The sequence below is a fragment of the Phyllobates terribilis genome, unplaced genomic scaffold (assembly GCF_046119375.1).
Source record: "Phyllobates terribilis strain yellow unplaced genomic scaffold, ASM4611937v1 Scaffold_11__3_contigs__length_659146591, whole genome shotgun sequence".
Lineage (NCBI taxonomy): Eukaryota > Metazoa > Chordata > Amphibia > Anura > Dendrobatidae > Phyllobates > Phyllobates terribilis.
This window is the reverse complement of record NW_027362771.1, coordinates 5720115-5734445: the sequence shown is the minus strand read 5'-3', so window position 1 is coordinate 5734445 and position 14331 is coordinate 5720115. Positions and strand designations below refer to the sequence as shown.

General features: G+C 40.8%; 1 protein-coding gene across 4 annotated transcripts in view; it reads left to right on the top strand.

Annotated features, from left to right (window-relative positions):
* RARS1 (arginyl-tRNA synthetase 1) overlaps nt 1-14331 on the top strand; it is a 265471-nt gene that overhangs the window by 233203 nt on the left and 17937 nt on the right. The gene's annotated exons all lie outside the window — the stretch shown is intronic.

Here is a 14331-nt window from a genome sequence, read left to right as displayed (position 1 = left end):
ATTGCGTTTGGAGAGCTCCTGATGTGCCTAAACAGTGGAAACCCCCACAAGTGACACCATTTTGGAAACTAGACCCCTTAGGGAACTTATCTAGATGTGTGGTGAGCACCTTGAACCCCAAGGTGCTTCACAGTTTATAATATTGAGCAGTAAAAATAAAATTTTCACATTTTTCCCACAAAAAATGTTTTTCATCCCCTAATTTTGCATTATCATAAGGATAACAGGAGAAATTGCACCATGAAATTTGTTGTGCAATTTCTCCTGAGTATGCCGATACCCCATATTTGGGGGAAAACCACTGCTTTGGTGTACGGCAGGATTCGGAAGAGAAAGGAGTGCTATGTTGGCTGGGATAGGTTGCAGACACCATGTCACATTTGAAGAGTCGCTGACATGCCGAAACAGCAGAAACCCCCACAAGTGACCCCATTTTGTAAACTACACCTCTCAAGGAATTCATCTAGGGAAGTAGTGAGTATTTTTTAATTTTTAAATTTATACCATTGGGCAGTGATAAAAACATAATTATATTTTTACCACGAAAAAATGTTTACCCTCAGATTTTACATTTTAACACAGGGCAATGGGTAAAAATGGTGACGAAATGTGTCACACAATTTCTTCTAAAAGTGGCAATACTCCATATGTGGCTGTATCGTACCGCTTATCCATACGGCGAGATCTGGGAGGGACGGAGCGCTATTTGACAATTGGAGAACACATTATTGTAGAATAGGCATTTGGATTTGGGAGCACAAAATTTTCTGAATTTCTTTTGGGGGGCAAGGGCCATTTTGCTTTTCCAGAGCCTTTTTGCTACCAGTAACTTGGAAGTCCCTTATATTTTTAACAGATGACGGACCTGAGCGGGGACTAGCTTTTTTTTGAGGACTGAGTTGAAACTTTTATTGGGAACATTTTACGTAACATTTATCCGGCTCTCTAGGCTGAGCATTTACATCTGGGTTTCCATCTAAATTTCCAAGTGATGTAATTCAGATGAAACCCCTGCAGGATCCATTCACTGTAATGAGGCAGCAGAGTTACTCTGGACTCCGTCTGGCCTCTGTTTAGCGGTGTCCTTTTTTTCAGAAGTGCACAAAACTGTGGCCAACTGCACTTTTATGCACGCCTAAAAAAACTGACACCGTGGGATCACAGGCCAGACGGCATCCACAGTGGCCTATATCTGCCTCATTACAGGGAATCTTCCATCATGAGTTATGTCTGAATCACGTATTTCAGAGATTTACACGGAAACTCTGGTGTAAGTGCTCAGCGCAGAGCGCAGGATAAATGTGAGCAGAGCCTTACTGCGATCTTTGGGAGACATAATAAATCAGTAGCAGGTGAAGAATTGGTTTTATTTATTTTTTACGCCGTTCATCGTACAGTATAAGTGATGAGATTACTTTATTTTTCGGGTCGGTGCGATTAATGAGATACCAGATTTATATCGGGTTTTTATGACTGACGCTTTTTTTTGCAAAATCTAGTTTTTGCATTGCCATATTTTGAGAGCTATAATTTTTTCATATTTCGGCCAACAGAGTCATGTGACTGCTTGTTTTTTGCGGGATGAGTTGACATTTTTATTGGTACCATTTTTGGGTACGTGACATTTTTTGATCGCTTTCTATTCCGTTTTTTGGGAGGTAAACTTAACAAAAACCAACAATTCAGGAATTGTTTTTTGAGGGTTTTTTTATGCCATTCTGCGTGTGGTAAAAGTGATAAGGCAGCATTATTCTTCGGGTCAATACGTTTACAGTGATACTACACTTACTGTATATTTTTTTTATGTTTTGCCGCTTTTACACAATAAAACTATTTTATAGAAAAAATATTTTTATTGTATCGCTTTATTCTGAGAGCTATAACATTTTTATTTTTCGGCTGAAGGAGCTGCATGGCGGCTTTTTTTTTGCGGAACAAGATGACGTTTTCAGCGGTACCATTTTATTTCCATTTTGCTTTTTGACCGCATTTTTTTCCACTTTTTGTTTGGCGATATGATGAAAAAGCATTGTTTTTTGCTCCGTTTTTTATTTATTTTTATTACGGTGTGCACAGAAGGAGTTAATTAGTGTGATAGTTTTATAGATCGGGTTGTTTCGGACACGGCGATAACAAATATGTGTACTTTTTTTGTTTTTGCATAAATATACGGATTTATTGGTTTAATATTTTATTTATTTATTTTTATTTTGTGATTTATTTTTTTTAACAGTTTGAAAACATTTTTTTGACTTTTTTTTACATTTTTACTTAGTCCCTGTATGGGACATTAATTTTTATTTTTCTAATCACTGTTCTCATGCAATGCAATAGACATGTATTGCATTGCATGAGAGCACTGCTGACAGTTTCACACTGTCTGTCTCCTACTAGACTTCAGCTGGAGACATTTTAGCACAGGATCACAGCTGATTCTTTCTTTGAAGTAAAAAATTGTTTGAAAACAGGCAGGGAAAGGTTTTACCTCAAAAAAAAGAATCAGCTGCGATCCCCTGCAGTAATGTCTGTATATTCTTTAGCTTCCTCCCCTGCCCAGGAGATGTGGTATGATCAGACCATGTTCCTGCACAGTCAGACACAGCCATTACACAGTACACAGCAGGGGCACATTTATAAGATTATCTCAGCACAGGAACATTTTATTTAATCACATCCAATTGTAGAAGTTGTTATTATTCCAAGATCTATTGATTAAAATGAACTTTCGTTTGTGGGAAAACCCCTTTAACCCCTTAAGCCCCGATGGTGGTTTGCACGTTAATGACCAGGCCAATTTTTACAATTTTCACCACTGTCACTTTATGAGGTAATTACTCTGGAACGCTTCAACGGATCTCCTTGATTCTGAGACTGTTTTTTCGTGACATATTGTACTTCATGATTGTGGTAAAATTTCTTCGATATCACTTGCGTTTATTTGTGAAAAAAATGGAAATTTGGCGAAAATTTTGCAATTTTCAAAATTTGAATTTTTATGCCCTTAAATCAGAGAGATATGTCACACAAAAGAGTTAATAAATAACATTTCCCACATGTCTACTTTTACATCAGCACAATTTTGGAACCAAAATTTTTTTTTGTTAGGGAGCTATAAGGGTTAAAAGTTGACCAGCGATTTCTCATTTTTCCAACAAAATTTACAAAACCATTTTTTTAGGGACCACTTCACATTTGAAGTCACTTTGAGAGGTCTTTATGACAGAAAATACCCAAAAGTGACACCATTCTAAAAACTGCACCCCGCAAGGTGCTCAAAACCACATTCAAGAACTTTATTAACCCTTCAGGTGCTTCACAGGAATTTTTTGAATGTGGAAGAAAACAATGAACATTTAACTTTTTTCACAAAAATGTTACTTTAGACCCAATTTTTTTTATTTTCACAGAGGTAACAAGAAAAAATGGACCCCAAAATTTGTTGTGCAATTTCCCCTGGGCACGCAGATACCCAATATGTGGGGAAAAAACACTGTTTGGGCACACGGCAGGGCTCGGAAGGGAAGGAGCGCCATTTGACTTTTTGATTGTAAAATTTGCTTGAATAATTAGCGGACGCCATGTTGTGTTTGGAGAGCCCCTGTGTGCCCAAACATTGGAGCTCCCCCACAAGTGACCCCATTTTGGAAACTAGACCCCCCAAGGCATCTATCTAGATGCATAGTAAGCACTTGGAACCCCCAGGTGCTTCACAAATTGATTCGTAAAATTGAAAAAGTGAAAAAAAAAACACTTTTTCATTTTTATGAATCAATTTGTGAAGCACCTGGGGGTTCCAAGTGCTCACTATGCATCTAGATAGGTGCCTTGGGGGGTTTAGTTTCCAAAATGGGGTCACTTGTGGGAGAGCTCCAATGTTTGGGCACACAGGGACTCTCCAAATGCAACATGGTATCCGCTAACAAATTGAATGGAAAATCGGCTCAAATTGCTATGAACGCCGACTGCTGGGCGGCGCTCACAGCATCCCGGCAATGACAACCACAGGGGTCTCTTGCAGACCTCAGGTTGTCATGCCAACCCATCGGCGACCCGTGGTCATGTCACACGGGTGCCGATGGGAAGGAATAGTGACGTCTTTCTGCTGTGGCCATGTTAAAAGGGAACCTATCATGTCCTATCTACTATGTAAACTGCCCCCATTGAGTTGTTAGTGATGTAATGTGCATCACTAATGCGCTTTTTTTCATTAAAATCCATGCATATATCATGAGTATAAAGCATTTTAGAAACTTACTCAGTCAGGGCTGGCACCGCTCAAGCATTTGAATTCTGCTACCGGCTCATGCTGTTATAATGGGGCGCTTGCACAGTATGACATGGCCACCCAGAATCTTGCAGCGCTGGGAGCCACACGTGCGAGCAGCACCGGCCGCGCTCAGTGAAACTGGGAACTACACAGCTTCACTGCACACGCACCGGGAGCCGCTCGTAACAGCGCATGCGCAATGAAGCTAGAACCTACACAGGCTCACTGTCCACGAGCTCGAAGCTGCTCGTCACAGCACTTGCGCGGCTCCCATCGCTGCAAGCTTCTGGCTGGCTATATCATACTGCACAAGCGCTCCATACGAACAGCGCGAGCTGAGAACAGAATTGAAATGTGTGGGCGGCGCCAGCCCTGACTGAATGTGAGGATCACACCCTTTTGACTGAACGGACAGGTATCATATAAGTTTATAAAATGCTTTATACTCATGATATAAGCACCGATTTTAATGAAAAAAAGCGTGTTAGTGATGCACTTTGCATCACTAACAACGCAATGGGGGCAGTTTACATAGTACACAGGACATGACAGGTTCCCTTTATATGCCGCTGTCAGAGATTGACAGCGGCATTTAACTAGTTAATAGCCCGAAGATCAGCTGTCATGTGCCCGAAAACATAAGGAAGCCCGCATGGGGTGCAGGGATCCCACCTTGAACGTACTCATACTTTCAAGGTGGGAAAGGGGTTAAGAGTGTTCTTCACTTTGATTGATGTTGTGGGAGGGTTTTTCTTCACCATGCAAGGATTCTGTGATCATCCACAACTGTATCTTCCATTGATATCCGGGCCTTATGTTCCCAAGCTCACCAGTGCGCTCTTTATTTTGCAAAATTTACCAAACTATTGATTTGGGCTCTCCTAATTTTTCTGATATTTCTTTGATGGATTTCATCTTTTTGTGCAGCCTAATGATGGTCTGTTTCACTTCCATTAAGAGATCCTTTGACCGCATGTTGTGGTTTCACAACAACAGCTTCCAAATGCAAATGCCACACTTGGAATAATCTCCAGAACTTTTACCCGCTTAACTGATTAACGAGTGAATAGCCCATGCAACCCATTTAAAAGCTTTTGAGATTATTACAATTATTTGGCTGGCTAATCGTTATTACAATGTAAGCCTGTGGAACTTTGGTCTAACGTTCCATAGACTTACATTGTAAGAGCCACTTGTGGCTCACAGAGCCCTGTGTGATCAGGAGAGTCAGAACTTCAGTCACATGACTCAAAGACTATAGCTGCACACTGGACAAGATGCCGTTCAGTGAATACATTAATAAACCCAACACTACCCTACATATACAATCACATAGTCACATAGGTTTAGCCCATAAAAATATTAAAGTAAGTTCTTTTTCAATTGGTTGGAAAGAGGCATGAATCCATCACGTTAAAATTTATGAACATGAAGGCAACCACCGCCTGGCAACTATCCTACAGAAATACCAGTGGCCCAGTATAAACCTGTATTAAATAAGGAATTGCAGGTAACCTGCAGGCTCAGTCTGTCAATAGAGCGATAACAAAAACACATTTAACCGCTTCAAGACCGCCCACTGTACATAAACGTCGGCACTGCATGGGCTCTGTGCAGCGCCGACGTTTATGAATGGTCGGTGGTCCCGCAGCTCTCAGGACCCCCAGGGTCCTGCAAGCGCTGCGGGTGCGGTGCAGGGCAGTAGCTCTGGCTGGGGACATCATCTTGACCTGATTGGATCAGGTCCCAATGATGTTAACCCTTTGCTATCTTCTATATGCCGCGATCTATAGTGATCGTGGCATATAGAAGATAGTGAGAGGAGAGGGGGTCGTCCACTTACCTCTCCGACGGCCCCCTGATGTCTTACAGGACCTGCCGTTGTCATGGCAGCCGGAGGTCACATGACCGCCTCCGGATCTGCCATATATGGTGTCCTGCTAGGCTGAGCCTGCAGCTGAAGTCTAGCAGGAGACAGACAGTATGAAACTGTCAGCAAAGCTCTCATGCAATGCAATACATGTCTATTGCATTGCATGAGAACAGTGATTAGAAAAATAAAAATTAATGTCCCATACAGGGACTAAGTAAAAATGTAAAAAAAAGTCTAAAAAATGTTTTCAAACTGTTAAAAAAAAATCACAAAATAAATAAAAATAAATAAAATATTAAACCAATAAATCCGTATATTTATGCGAAAACAAAAAAAGTACACATATTTGGTATCGCCGAGTCCGAAACAACCCTATCTATAAAACTGTCACACTAATTAACTCCTTCTGTGCACACCGTAATAAAAATAAATAAAAAACGGAGTAAAAAACAATTTTCATCATATCGCCAAACAAAAAGTGGAAAAAAATGCGATCAAAAAGCAAAATGGAAATAAAAATGGTACTGCTGAAAACGTCATCTTGTGCCGCAAAAAAAAGCCGCCATGCAGCTCCATCAGCCAAAAAATAAAAAAGTTATAGCGCTCAGAATAAAGCGATGCAAGAAAAATATTTTTTCTATAAAATAGTTTTATTGTGTAAAAGCGCCAAAACATTAAAAAAATATACAGTAAGTGTAGTATCACTGTAAAAGTACTGACCCGAAGAATGATGCTGCCTTATCACTTTTACCAAACGCAGAACGGCAGAAAAAAAACCCTCAAAAAACAATTCCTGAATTGTTGGTTTTTGTTAATTTTACCTCCCAAAAAACGGAATAGAAAGCAATCAAAAAATGTCACGTACCCGAAAATGGTACCAATAAAAATGTCAACTCGTCCCGCAAAAAACAAGCCATCACATGACTCTGTCGGCCGAAATATAAAAAAATTATAGCTCTCAAAATATGGCGATACAAAAACTAGATTTTGCAAAAAAAAAGCGTCAGTCATAAAAACCCGATATAAATCTGGTATCTCCAGTAATCGCACCGACCCGAAAAATAAAGTAATCTCCTCACTTATACTGTACGATGAACGGCATAAAAAATAAATAAAACCAATTCTTCACCTAATACTGATTTATTATGTCTCCCAAAGATCGCAGTAAGGCTCTGCTCACATTTATCCTGCTCTCTGCGCTGAGCACTTACACCAGAGTTTCCGTGTAAATCTCTGAAATATGTGATTCAGACGTAACCCATGACAGAAGATTCCCAATGAGGCAGATATAGGCCACTGTGGATGTCATCTGGCCTGTGATCCCACGGTGTCAGTTTTTTTAGGCGTGCATAAAAGTGCGGTTGGCCACAGTTTTGTGCACTTCTTAAAAAAAGGACACTGCTAAACAGAGGCCAGATGGAGTCCAGAGTAACTCTGCTGCCTCATTACAGTGAATGGATCCCGCAGGGGTTTCATCTGAATTACATCACTTGGAAATTTAGATGGAAACCCCGATGTAAGTGCTCAGCCTAGAGCGCCGGATAAATGTTACGTAAAATGTTCCCAATAAAAGCTTCAACTCAGTCCTCAAAAAAAGCTAGTCCCTATTCAGGTCCGTCATTTGTTAAAAATATAAGGGACTTCCAAGTTACTGGTAGCAGAAAGGCTCTGGAAAAGCGAAATGGCTCTTGCCCCCCAAAAGAAATTAAGAAAATTTTGTGCTCCCAAATCCAAATGCCTATTCTACAATAATTTGTTCTCCAATTGTCAAATAGCGCTCCGTCCCCCCAGATCTCGCCGTATGGCTAAGCGGTACGATACAGCCACATATGGGGTATTGCCACTTTTAGAAGAAATTGTGTGACACATTTCGGCACCATTTTTACCCATTGCCCTGTGTGAAAATGTAAAATCTGAGGGTAAAACATTTTTTTTGTGGTAAAAATATAATTGTTTTCTTCACTGCCCAATGGTATAAATTTAAAAATACTCACTACTTCCCTATATGAATTCCTTGAGAGGTGTAGTTTACAAAATGGGGTCACTTGTGGGGGTTTCTGCTGTTTCAGCATGTCAGCGACTCTTCAAATGTGACATGGTGTCTGCAACCTATCCCAGCCAACATAGCGCTCCTTTCTCTTCCGAACCCTGCCGTACACCAAAGCAGTGGTTTTCCCCCACATATGGGGTATCGGCGTACTCAGGAGAAATTGCACAACAATTTCATGGTGCAATTTCTCCTGTTACCCTTATGATAATGCAAAATTAGGGGATAAAAAACATTTTTTGTGGGAAAAATGTGAAAATTTTATTTTTACGACTCAATATTATAAACTTCTGTGAAGCACCTGGGGGTGCAAGATGCTCACCACACATCTTGAGTAGTTCCCTAAGGGGTCTAGTTTCCAAAATGGTGTCACTTGTGGGGGGTTTCCACTGTTTAGGCACATTAGGGGCTCCCCAAATGCGACATGGCGTCCGCTAATTATTCAAACAAATTTTACATTCAAAAAGTCAAATGGTGCTACTTCCCTTCCGAACCCTGCAATGTACCTAAATAGTGGTTTTACCCCACCTATGGGGTATCTGCATACTCAGGAGAAATTGCACAGCAAATTTCATCGTGCAATTTCTCCTGTTACCCTTATGATAATGCAAAATTAGGGGATGAAAAACATTTTTTGTGGGAAAAATGTGAAAATTTTATTTTTACTGCCCAATATTATAAACTTCTGTGAAGCACCTTGGGGTTCAAGGTGCTCACCACACATCTAGAGAAGTTCCCTAAGGGGTCTAGTTTCTAAAATGGTGTCACTTGTAGGGGGTTTCCACTGTTTAGGCACATCAGGAGCTCTCCAAACGCAACATGGCGTCCGCTAATTATTCAAACAAGTTTTACATTCAAAAAGTCTAATGGCGCTCCTTCCCTTCCGAACCCTGCAGTGCGCCCTAACAGTGGTTTTCCCTCACATATGGGGTATCAGAGCGCTCATGAGAAATTGCACTACAAATTGTGTAGTCCATTTTTTCCTGTTACCTTTGTGAAAATAAAAAAATTGTGTCTAAAGTAACATTTTTGTGAAAAAAAGTTAAATGTTCATTGTTTTCTTCCAAATTCCAAAAATTCCCGTGAAACACCTGAAGGGTTAATAAACTTCTTGAATGTGGTTTTGAGCACCTTGAGGGGTGCAGTTTTTAGAGTGGTGTCACTTTTGGGTATTTTCTGTCATAAAAGCCCCTCAAAGTCACTTCAAATAAGATGTGGTCCCTAAACAAAATGTTTTTGTAAATTTTGTTGGAAAAATGAGAAATCGCTGGTCAACTTTTAACCCTTATAGCTTCCTAACAAAAAAAAATTTTGGTTTCAAAATTGTGCTGATGTAAAGTAGACATGTGGGAAATGTTATTTATTAACTATTTTGTGTAACTTATCTCTCTGATTTAAGGGCATAAAAATTCAACGTTTTTGAAAATTACAATATTTTCAGCATTTTCGGCAAATTTCCGTTTTTTACACAAATAAACGCAAATAATATCGAACAAATTTTACCACTATCATGAAGTACAATATGTCACGAAAAAACAGTCTCAGAATCAGGGGAATCCGTTGAAGCATTCCAGAGTAATTACCTCATAAAGTGACAGTGGTCAGAATTGAAAAAATTGGCCTGGTCAAGAAGGCAAAAACAGGCTCTGGTGCGAAGTGGTTAATCACATCCAATTGTGGAAATGATTATTTTTCCAAGATCTATTGATTTAAATTAACTTTTGTTCATGGGAAAACCCCTGTAAGTGTTCAGGGGTGTACTTTCTGCTCAGATTCACCCGAATGCAGCAAGTGGATTGGATGATGCTTCACAGTAGAGATGGACAATGACCCAAAACATACTGCAAAAGTAACCCATGAGTTTTTTAAGGCAAAGAAGTGTAATATTCTGCAATGGCCATGTCAATCACCAGATCACAACCTCATGGAGCATGCATTTCACATGCTTAAAGGGGTTGTGCCACAACTCACTTTGCTGATATAAGCTACTAAACACGTACATATGTTCACAGAAAAATGTGAAAAAAAGTGGATAATATGATTAAAAAATATATTTTTATGTGACATTCACTTGTTATCCCTTCACATCTACTGAACTGGAGAGGTTGTGGGGTGAATCAAAAAAGGCCCATATGACAGCCACTGCCTCTTTTTCATTGGCTGAACTGCCACGTCACTGCATCTACAGTCTTCCTTCCCCATTGCGTGTTCAAATAGTCCCTAACTACATTCCAGCTTCCTAGCAATCGCCATTACTTTTGTAATAATGGTATGTGTTCTCATTTTCCCCACTCACAAAACACTCTCTAAACGTTTAGTTTTTGGTCAGTATTTTACATCAGTATTTTTTAAGCCAAAACCAGGAGTGGGTGATAAATCCAGAAGTGGTGACGTGTTTCTATTATACTTTTCCTCTGATTGTTCTACTTCTGGTTTTGGCTTACAAATACTGATGTAAAATACTGAGCATGGGTACTTGTCATCATGTGGTTACACACATACGTATTATGATCCGCTGAGGTTCAAATTTGACAAATTTGTCAGGAAAAACAGATTCATATTGACGTTATTCAATGCAAATTGAATGTTCCCTAGTATGCTCCAGGGGTCTCTCCAGTCATGTGTATATTCTTTGGCCTGCTTTACTCAGCATCGCAGCTTCTGGCGGAGAAAAGTCCTCTAACATAATTGTGCGCCGTATCTTCAATGTGCATGCCATGACATAATGAGCTGAGGCCTAGTCAGCGCATGGGGGCATGTTGTAACATCACACTTGCAGTTTTGTCAGAGGCCTTCTTCCCATCAGAAGTTGCAGCACTGAGTGAAGCATGCCAAAAGAAGTGTGCCCAGTGGAGTAAGTGAAAAAGGAGAACTGTTGAGGATATGTACGTAGCTAGAAATCAAGGGTCCCCATAACAGAAGTCCCATATATGTGCTCCACCAACCCAAATAAAAATCCTATGCATTTGTTCTCATGAAGTCTCCTCTTTATGGTAGACTTAGATACTTAAACGCCTACCTCCTTGACCCCTTAACGACCGTGGGTTTTTCAGTTTTCGTTTTTTTGCTCTCTGTCTTCCCAGAGCCATAACTTTTTTATGTTTCAGTCAATATGGCCATGTGAGGGCTTGTTTTTTGCGGGACAAGTTGTACTTTTGAACGACACCATTGGTTTTACCATATCGTGTACTGGAAAGTGGGAAAAAATTCCAAGTGTTGTGAAATTGCAAAAAAGTGCAATTCCACAATAGTTTTTTTTTTCTATTTACCATGTTGACTAAATGTTAAAACTTACCTGCCAGTATGATTTTCCAGTTCATTATGAGTTACCAAACATGTATCGGTTCTTTGTTATTTAAGTGGTGAAAAAAAAAAATCAAAAGTTTGTAATAAAAAAAAGAAGCGCAATTTTCCGGGACCCGTAGCGTCTCCATTTTCTGGGGGCTGGATAGGGCTTATTCTTTGCGCGGGTCGAGCTGATGTTTTTATTGATACCATTTTTGTGAAGATAAGTGTTTTGAGCGTCTATTATTGCATTTTATTGCAACGTTGCGACCAAAAAACGTAATTCTGGCAGTCTGTTTTTTTTTTCTCGTTATACCATTTACCAATCGGATTCTTATTATATATTGATCGGTCGATTCTAAACGCGTGGTTTTTTTTGTTTTTTTATTTTGAATGGTGCAAAGGGGGGGGGGGGTGACTTGAACTTTTTTATATATATTTATATAATATATTTTTAAATATTTTTTCACATGCTTCAATAGCTTTGCTCATCTGATCGCCTGTTCAAGGTATTGCAGAAATGCTCATCTGCTATGGAGATGGGCAATGACAACCACAGGAGTCTCCTACTGACCCCGGGTGGTCATGCCAACCCATCGGCGACCTGCATTCATGTGACGGATGCACCGATGGGCGGGTCTTATGCTGCACTTCAGGTACAGCGATCGCAGCATTTAGCGAGCAGAGAGACAGAAGCCCCTCTAATTTTTGATCGGAGACCCCGCGATGTCATCGCGGCGTCCCGATCGTTGCCATGGTGACCCGATGTCTTGACGACATCCAGGTCACCAGGCACTAGTAAGTTAGTTGATGATTTGACTAACTTGAGTCTGCAGCACTGACAGGTTGTAAGGTGTATCGGTGATCTTGCACTGCTATACCTTATAAGGCTATGTGCCCACGATGCAGAAATGCTCAGGATTTTTTCCTGAGCTTTTCTGCATCTCCCTGGCAGAAAAAAACACATGCGGATTGTGCATGCGTTTTTCCTGCCAGGGACATGCGGAAATGAAGCGTTCTTCACATTTCCGCATGCGGGTGTCAAGCGCTTTCCAAGCGATTTTAACCATCACTTGGAAAGTGCTTGACAACTAGGTCACACTATATAAATCCATGCAACCAGCATGGATTTATGTAGTGTGACTCGAGAGAATGGTAAAAAATAAAAAAATAAATCTATACTCCCCTTCCGATGGCCCCTGCAGTCTTGCTGCGCTCCTTTGCTGGCTGCTGGCAGATCGCGGTGCCCTGTACTGAAGGACCTGCCGTCACATGACTGTGACGTCACCGCAGGTCCTACAGTCCTTTGCGATCTGCCGGCAAGCACAGAGAAGGAGTCCGGGGGCCTTCGGAAGGTGAATATAATCTTTATTTTTTATTTTATTCTTTTTTTTACAGGTTCTATGGTACCTGGGTGTGGAGGAGAGTCTCCTGTCCTCCACACCCGGGTACTATCCACACATTAGAATGCATGGAATGCGCATCTGCAGATGCAGTGATGCTCTTTTCATGCGTTCTAATGCAAGTCAATGGCGGCGAAAACGCAGTGCTTCCGCAAAATTAATGGACATGCTGTGGATTTTTGAGCGCAGAATAAACGCTGCGGATAAATCCGCAGCATGGGCATTGACATTGCGTCTTGTCATTGGGTACCATGGGGGATGGATTACCAAGCGTTTCCCAAGCGTTTACACTGCGGAAATTCCGCAGCATAAACGCTTGGAAAACGCATAGTGGGCACACAGCCTGACTGCGATCAGACTGCAGAAAGTGAAAGTCCCATAATTGACAAAGTAAAAAAGTGAAAAAAAAATTGGAAAAATATATTCTTAAAAATCACTAAATAATAATAAAAAAAATTATATTATATGTAAATATTATTATGGGAAAAAAACTTTGGTATCGCCGCATCTGGAACAACCTAACCTATAAAACTGTCCCACTAGTTAACCCCTTTGGTAAACCTAGTAAAAAATAAATAAATAATAAACTAAGCAAAAAGCGATACTTTATCATACCACCTAACAACAAGTGGAATAAAACGCTATCAAAAAGACGAATGTAGATAAAAATAGTACCGCTGAAAACGTCATCTTGTACCACAAAAAAAAAAAAGCCACATAGCTTCATCAGCTGAAAAATAAAAAAGTTATAGCTCTCAGAATAAAGCGATGCAAAAAACATATTTTTTGCCAGGTCGTCCATCACGACAGGAGGTAATTCTTCTGTATCCCTGTATCCTTTAGGGACAGGAAATACATGAGAGGTTAAAAGCCCCCCTCACCTCACCCTCAGTTTTTCTTTTCCTGTCCCTAGCGGGACAGGTCGCAGCAGAGGAAGTCTAAAGAAGATCAAATGTACCTGTGAGCCAGGGGAATCGATCTCTCCCCTTCCCCCTGAACAGTGAGTGCGTGCGCTGTCTGCCGGCCGAACTTCCGGCTGGGGCGCACTCTGGAGGTGGCAGTCTTCCGGAATCTGACCTGCGCAGGTGCCCCGGGGGCAAAGATCACTTCCGGGGCGCGTTATGATGACGTGTGTGTTTCAGGTAGGAGCGCACGCCGGCCTTTACATGGTGCCATCCGTTCAGCCATTGGGTCTGGGCAGCAAGGCAAAACATCCCTGCAGAGATAGCAGTGGTTGATGAAGGGGGTGTGCCTCACAGCACCTGAACCAGGTAAGACCCTATAAAGGGTACCCTTACATACACACACCTTCTGATAACAATGGATTCCAATCCTGCATGGTCAGAAGCTCCACCAGAGTCCCTGGGTAGTGTGAGTATAGGCCCTGGTTTATATCTACCTTAATCTCCTGATCCACAATAGAATGGGTTTTAAATACAAATTCAAATACAAATTC